The sequence below is a fragment of the Bos indicus x Bos taurus genome, chromosome 9, assembly GCF_003369695.1.
Source record: "Bos indicus x Bos taurus breed Angus x Brahman F1 hybrid chromosome 9, Bos_hybrid_MaternalHap_v2.0, whole genome shotgun sequence".
In the NCBI taxonomy this organism is placed as follows: domain Eukaryota; kingdom Metazoa; phylum Chordata; class Mammalia; order Artiodactyla; family Bovidae; genus Bos; species Bos indicus x Bos taurus.
The window spans coordinates 103,989,596-103,997,634 of record NC_040084.1 but is presented as its reverse complement, the minus strand read 5'-3'; the positions used below and the strand labels follow the sequence as shown (position 1 = coordinate 103,997,634).

The window sequence follows — 8,039 nt, the reverse complement described above, 5'->3', positions numbered from 1 at the left end:
TCGAGATGAGCTCAAACCAAAGCTTTTCTGTTGATTAAATGCAAAACATCTATTTTTTGGAGCCAACCCTGGATGTTTACATGAAAGGGTTTCCACTGATCCAGCTCTGCTCCTTATTAGCTGTGCACCCTCAGATGTGTCATTCAATCTCCCTGAACCAGGTTGCTGTGTGTGAACAGAGTGCAGTCGCTCCTCACCTACTTAACTAGCAGCCGCGGTGGGCACCAGATGGCCTCACACTTGGGCGGGCGGCTCCTCCCAACGGGCTCGCTGGGAATCGATCAGTGGAATCCTGCACACCACGGATGACAGATCACCGTAAACAGCGGCTCAGAGGTAGATACTAAGCAGGGTCACCTCCCGCTGGTTACGTCGCTCCTTGTTCTTTCGAGCCCATTGGAAGAAAAAGGAGTAAAACTGGAATTCTTAATTATCATCTGGGTTAAATAATCCTCAATTTTGTTAAGTGTTCAATAGTGGTTTTCAATACTAATAAGTTAATAATGAACAGTAAACAGAATTTTAAAAATTTACAACACCTGGAAAGACCTAATAAAACACGGAAGCAGCTTCCCTTTTCGCACAAGAAGCGTTCGCATAACTGTGCTGAGCCAGGGGTACGACAGTGGCTGAAAGGTCCCCAGGAGCTCCTGAGAGGAGACAGACGGTCTCCACACAAAGGCTGCCCTTCTCGAGGCTGAGAACATGCAAAGCCCCCCTCACGGTGCCTGCCCCTCAGCCAGGTGGGAGAGAAGCGAGAGGCAGGGAGTGTCCACACAGGAAGAGTGGACCGGCCTTGTCCTGTCTCCTTTTTGCTCCAAGATGAGTCAGGAGAAGCTTCCTGCGACATTTCAGGCTCGCCCTGCTGACGGCAAACTGTGCAGACGCACAAAGCCCCTTCCGCCCCCGCCCCGCCGCCCAAGGCTGGGTCCTTTCTGGGGCCCACGGCCCCCCCCATCCCAGCCCCACCACCAGGCGGGTCGGGGCAGACTGGGCCAGCCCCTGGAGGGCCTCCTCTTGCTGTGTGTTTCTACTTCTCCGCACAGCAAAGTAGCCTCTCCGCTCTTTTCCTGGTTCGTGATTTTTAAAAAACAGGGCTTCCCCGATGCCTCAGCAGTAAAGAATTCACCTGCAATGCAGGAGACCTGGGTTTGATCCCTGGGTCAGGAAGATTCCCTGGAGAAGGAAATGGCAACCCACTCCAGTGTTCTTGCCTGGAGAAGCCCATGGACAGAGGAGCCTGGTGGGATACAGACCATGGGGTCGCAAAGGAGTCAGACACTACTTAGGGACTAAACAACACCAGCAACAATTTAAAAAACACTTTCGTATAAAAATTTACAAAACTGTAAGGTCTTAAAAAGGAGGAAATCACCAGAAGCCTGTAGTCCTCTGGTCACCACAGTTGACATGACAGTGAACATCATCCAAGCGTCTGTACACACACAGCCAAAGTCTTGTTTCAAAAAGCCAGTGTTTGGCTCCTTTCCTTTCTCCTCCAGCCTCCCCTCCCCCATGCCAGCCTGCCAGTATGAGCCCGGGGGCATGTCCGGCGCGTCTTCCCCCTGTTCCAGTGAAGCACGTGCGATTACACATGTGTATGTGCGTGTGTGCAACTGCAAGCATGTCACCGTTGAAAAGACCAAATCACATTATATAATCCACCTCGTCTTTGTTCTTCTCATTTAAGAATGTGTTCCACCTCATTGTCGTCATGACAGCTGTAAAGACGGTCCACGATACGAGCATGCCACGACACACAGCCCTGATTCTCTCCCCTTGTGGGGCGCGCCCACTGCGGAGACCACTGCAGGAAGTGTCCACCTGCCTGGGGTCCGCACGCGTGTGCACCCTCACCAAGCACGGCCCTGCTCCGTGTGGAGCACAGCACGTGGGTTCCTGGGTGGGGGTGACTGTCCCCCACCAGCAGATGGTACCGGATTCCTTCCGCAGGGGCTGCAACTATTCACAGTCCTGCCTCCTCCCAGCAACGACTACCATTTTTTATTTGTAATTGACGCTGCAGGTTGATATTTCACTGTCCCCTTAATCAGCATTTTCTGAGCTTCATCAGTTCCTCTGGACTTGCCTTTCTGTTAATCACTATTCAAATCTCTGTCCATTTTTCTTTCTATTGGGTTATCTTTAGCTAATCAGTTTGTTAAATCTCTGTAGAGAGTATAGCTTATTAGATGTTAGCTTTTTTCTCTTGTAACTTTGCAAATAACTTCTCATGTTTGTCAGTGGACTTTTCTTAAGGTGTCTTCATCTTTTCACTGTAAGAAGTTTTCATCTGACACTGAAACTCTCCCAACCCTGGGTGGTATCCCTGCTGGGGTCAGCTGACCCTCCGCATGGGTGTGGACAAACCTGGGCAGGAGCCTGTGCGTGAGGCAGTTTGTGAGATAAAAGGTGCCCGGAGCCGGCCAATGCCTCGACCTACCTGCTGTCTCCCGAACCTGCTGCTGGGCCTTTGAGGGGCTGAGATGACTCGTAACCCAGCAGGTGCCCCTCTGGCTGGGGGTTTGCGTCCTGAGACCCAGTTTCAGGTCTGCTCCTGGCTCGTTTCCTCAGAACCCCACCGCAGGTGGCCACAAGTCACTGCTCCTGGGTCCCGCTTCTCTTTGTTAAAAGAGACAAGTTCGATCACTAACCCTGAATTGTGCGTCATGTCCCCAGGCCACTCCCCGGAGCCCGGCCCTGAATTTCCCAGCATAGGTTACTCTGGGTACACTGATTCTCGTGTGTCTCCCCCACTGGACTTCACCCTCAGGAAGGAGGGTCTGTCCCTCTGACTACCTTCCCCACACCTGGGAAGTCCTGGCACCTGGCAAGGCCGAGGGTCTGAATCAGGGGCTGAGTCCAGGAACGAAGGACGGCGGGCGGCCCCTGGTGAGTGGCGTCCCGGCTGCCCTGGCCTCTCTCTGCTTCTGAGTGTGGCTTCCCGGGAGTGGGTTTCCCGGGCTGTGGTGGGAAACAAGCCTTCTTTCCTGTTCAATCACCCCAGACAGCCCTGTCCTGGGGCAGCACAGGGAGAGGGTGCAAATGGGGTGAGGCCTCCCTGCGGGTCCCGAGCGCCCCCACAGGCTTTGGGTTCCCACTTGCTTAGTCTCAGCAGGAAACGCAACATCTCCTCACCAAGAAAAAGTCCCTCAGAGGAGTTCCAGCCCTTGTCCAGGGCAGAGGGACAGGCTCCCAGACATGGAGTCTCCTGAGATCACAGGCGGCAGGGACGCGGGGGGCACCACCCTTGAGTCCGAGGGCTCCCAGCGTTGCCACGAGTTCTCGATGCCCCTCCTGCCAGCCAGACTGTGATATTCTGGATTGGGGGGTGGGCGACTTCCTGCTGCTGAATGGCCAACACAGAGGACCCTTGATGGGCTGCCCAGGCCCTGAGTGACCAGTACGGACTTCCCCTTGAAGGGCCTTCCTGGGCCCTGGGTGACCAGCACGGACGTCCCCCGGCGGGCTGCTCTGGGCCCCCAGTGACCAACCGGATGTCCCCTGGGCTGCCCTGGACACTGGGCCTGGACAGGGCAGTGGAGACCACTGGTCTCCCTTCGGCTGCAGACACACACTTTCCACTGGCAACTTTTCAAGGCCTCTTTTTGTTTCCTCTGCACAGGAACCATCGTGCAGGGGACCTGAGTCATACGCTGATTACATCAAAGGGTGTTTGTCTTGGTTTGCAGCCCGCTGGGTGAGAACCAAGATAAATCACAAGTTGGCTAAAGGAGCCCACAAACACGCAGGTTTGGGTCGCTTTTGCTGGGGAACGCGTGGTGAGTTCAAGCCGGTGCTCCACCCCACCCTGTCCTTATTCAGCAGATTGCTGAAGGGAAAAACAAACTGCGGGGCACTGGGCACTGGCCTCCGAGTGTTCTCACGGTGGGTGTCCGCATGCCGGTGGCCGTGTGGCCTGTCCACAGCTCTGAGGTCTGCTCCTCCTGACCAGCGGGAGGATCTCAGATGCCCCCACAGCCTCCAGCCAGGGGGACTCTGCTCTTGGAGGTCTGGGGAGGGGTCAGGTGTGCCCACTTGGGAGGGGGTCAGGTGTGCCCATTGGGGAGGGGTCAGGTGTGCCCACTGGGGAAGGGTCAGGCGTGCCCACTGGGGAAGGGTCAGGTGTGCCCACTGGGGAAGGGTCAGGCATGCCCATTTCAGGCCCAGTGGCTGGGCCCTCAGTCACGGGCAATCCATTCCCAACAGCACCTGAACAGTGTGTGAACCTCTGGCCATCAGAACTCCTCTCGTACGTGATTTAAGAAGCATTTTCAGAAGCGTATGCGCCCCTGTGTCCCTAGTACTTTTGGGGATACAGGAACCACCCGCTGGAAGTGTGGACCCAACAAGGAGAAGTAAGGCATTGAGCACCCCCCACGGGGACAGGACCTGGGGTCACACGTTCCTCCCAGCTCCTCCGACACCCACGGCCCCGTGTCCTGGCTTTTCATTGACATGTGCCCTTCACCTGGCCGGTTGTTATGCAGCAGTGAGTCACGGGGGTCCCTCAGGCCGGGCACTGCTCAGATGTCCTTGCCAGAAGCGCCTGTGTTCTCCAGGGGACTCAGACTTGGGACAAACTGGAGACACGTGTAGCCTGAAGGGGCAAGAGCTGGGGACACAGAGGAGCCAGGGTGGCAACAGGAACGTGAGGCCTAGACTGATGGGATGGGTGCCACTGACGCCCATCTGAGCTCCTGGCATCCGGAGTTCAGTGCTGGGCGGCTGGGGAGATCCTGCGGGCTCGGGCACACAGGAGCCGGGACTGTGCAGTCTGCTGGGTGGCAAGAGGTCAGCTTGCACGTAAGGCCCACGGCCACCCGGCGCCAGGAGGTGAGCCTGCAGGTGCATCGCTCCCGGGTGGGGATGTTCCGAGTGCTAGGAACAAGTCTAACAGGACGCAGGAGGCGGAGGGTCCATCAAGTCCAGAGAGGCCCCCACATCCCCAGCAGCACCCCCACGCACCTCCGCCCCAGCAGCACCGCCACCTCCCGTTCCATACACGCCAGAGAGTGGCTCTCCTGCTCCACGCCAGGGAGTGGCACTCTCATCCTCGGGGGAGGTTTCCAGGTCGAGTGCTCCTCCCTCCACCAAGGTCTCCGCTTTCTGCCTCGACCCCACGGTCCTAAAGAAGCTCCCTCCTTTTCTGGAGACTCTGGCAGCTGGGCAGTCCTCGTGGTTTCTGTCTGCCGATCCTGGTGGAACCTCCTGGGATAATACAAAACAAATAGAGTTCCTCTCTCACACAGGAGCCCTCAAACAGGAGAATCACTAGTGCTGAACATCACAGATGAGCGAGCATCCACTGAGTTCCTGATTTGTGCAGATGCCGGAGGGGCCAGAATGAGTAGGACACCACCCCTGGAGCTCCCGAACTCCTCGAGAAGAGCCCGTGGGCTTCAGGTGCATTGACGACTGATGGCTACAATAAGAAGGGTCACGATGGATAGATAAGTCATTGATAGATGGACAAATAGATGCATGGTAGATAGATAAGTAAGTAGATAACTAGTTTGTAGATGATAGAGAGATAGCTAGCTGCATACACAGAACGTGGATGGATGGGTGATGGGTAGGTAAATCCACAAGCAGATGACAGATGATGAATGGATAAATGGATAGATAAGTAGACAATTATGATTGACAGATGGCAGACAGATATAGATAGATGACTGCTAGATGATGGGTAGATAGATGGATAATAGATAAAATATTTGTTTCAAAACAGCCCTGAAGCAGCTGGGGGAGGTCAGTGTCAGGCTTATAAGGAGCCCATTTGTGCCTCTGGCTGCAGTGTTGGTGGGGATTCTCCTGGCTCCCTCCAGGCGTCAGGCCCGGGGAGCAGGCTCCTTGGATGGGTCCCAGGCATCTCTCCTCCCCTAACATCCCCCTCCTCCTCATCTCCCCTCGCCCATCATCCCCTCCTCCATCATCCCCTCCATCATCCCCCTTCCCCACCATCTCCCCGCCTTCATCACCCCTCCCCCATCCCCCTTCCCCATCATCTCCCCTCCCCATCATCCTGCCCCATCATCTCCCCTCCTCCATCTCCCCTCCTCCATCACCCCTCCCCCATCACCCCTCCCCATCATTTCCCCTCCTCCATCACCCCTCCCCCATCACCCCTCCCCATCATTTCCCCTCCCCCATCACCTCCCCTCCATCATCCCCCTCCCCCACCATCACCCCTCCCCCATCACCCCCATCCCCATCATCTCCCCTCCCCCATGAGCCCCTCCCCCCCACCTCCCCTCCCCCATCACCCCCATCCTCATCATCTCCCCTCCCCCATCATCCCCCTTCCCACAAGGTGAGTGTAGTGTCCATCTCCAGATCTCAGGTGCACACCTATTCCCCAGGCTCCACCAACACAGCACAAGGAGGCTCTGGCCTGTGATCAGGCCTGTTTGAGGTTGGGGCAAGATAAAGGGAAGAAGAGGGATCCTCTGCTCTGTGTATCCACTGTACACTCATTTCCTGACTCTGCCCTCACCTCCGAGTCTTGGTCTTCATGCCAGGCCATAGCAGATAGCACTGTCCCCTTCATGTGGTCCTAAGAGATCAGTGATAATAAAGCAACATGTGAAGTACAGCTGAGCAGCCTCTGGAGATGCCAGGAGGTCAGCTGGCCTGGAGAAGAAAGGCCCTGGGTCCTCGCACCTGCCAGGGACACAGAGACCAGCCAAGAGTAGCAGCTGCTCTGTCTCAGCAACAGTGGCACTGAGGGGACAAAAAACACTTCCAAGAAGGCCAGCAGGCCAGGGGATGGACCAGCAGGACTGGGGACAGACCAGAAGGCCAGGGGACAGGCCAGTAGGACTGCGGACAGACCAGCAGGCCAGGGGACGGACCAGCAGGTCAGGGGACAGGCCAGCAGGACAGGGGATGGACCAGCAGGCCAGGGGATGGACCAGCAGGTCAGGGGATGGACCAGCAGGTCAGGGGACAGGCCAGCAGGACAGGGGATGGACCAGCAGGACTGCAGACAGACCAGCAGGCCAGAGGACGGACCAGCAGGACAGGGGGTGGACCAGCAGGTCAGGGGACAGACCAGCAGTTCAAGGGACAGACCTGCCGACAGGGAACAGACCAGCAGGCCAGGGGACGGGCCAGCAGGACGTCCGAATCCTGGCGGTGAGGTCAGGAGGAACTAGCAGAGGGCAGGACCTCCCTGCTTCCTCCAGTCCCTCTGTCCACCCCCCATCCCCCCGGAAAGGCCATGATTGGCAGGCCCAGCTGGGGTGGCCGCTGTGGGTCTGGCCCTCCAGGCTATCCTGACAGATGTTTTAATCTACTGTTTGAAGAACGACTTCTGCACAGCTCTGCGGCACAAACATCTGTTTCTGTTTAGAATGACGGAGGGTTTCAAACAGCGCTGGCTGTGCGGCAGGGACTGTTTACGGGTGACCTCGCCGCTCGCTTTGCATCACACCCAGGGGAGGGTGTTCTGCTGGCGGCTGGACATTCTCTGAAGCTCCGTGAAATGGATCCTTCATTTCAAAAAGGCGCCAACAGTTCAGCTTCCTAAACACATCTTTTTGGAAAGGCATCCAGGGAGCATGAAGCTTTCAGAACTGTTCATGCCTAACCCTCCCAGCCCTGGTGAAGGAGCCACTCTGGGTTTACCGTGTGGCCCTTACCGCTCCCCACCCCGACCCCAGCTCACCCATCACTCCCCGAGCTCAGAGGGGCTGGTGCACAATGAACTCACAGCACCGAGACCTGAGAGGCTGGGGGTGGGGGGGTGTTGGGGAGGGGCCAGGAGGGTAGGGGCGGGGCCAAGAGGGGGGCCAGGACCGGGAGGGGAGGGGCCAGGAGGGTGGGGCCAAGAGGGGGAGGGGCCAGGGGGTAGGGGCGGGGCCAAGAGGGGGGCCAGGAGGGGGAGGGGCCAGGAGGGGAGGGGAGGGTCCAGAAGGGAGGCTAGGAGGGGATGGGGGAAAGAGGGGGAGGGGCCAGGAGGAGAGAGGTCAAGAGGGGAGGGGGGCCAAGAGGGGAGGGGGAGGGAAGGGGCCAGGAGGGGGAGAGGAGAGGCCGGG

At 57.5% G+C, this 8,039-nt stretch overlaps 1 long non-coding RNA gene across 1 annotated transcript; it reads left to right on the top strand.

Moving 5' to 3' along the window:
- Positions 1–1,319: 1,319 nt before the first annotated feature.
- LOC113898704 lies at positions 1,320–5,932 on the top strand. The gene is made up of 3 exons (XR_003512731.1): positions 1,320–2,892; positions 3,626–3,782; positions 4,210–5,932. It is a non-coding gene; the product is annotated as an uncharacterized LOC113898704 (long non-coding RNA).
- Positions 5,933–8,039: the final 2,107 nt, after the last annotated feature.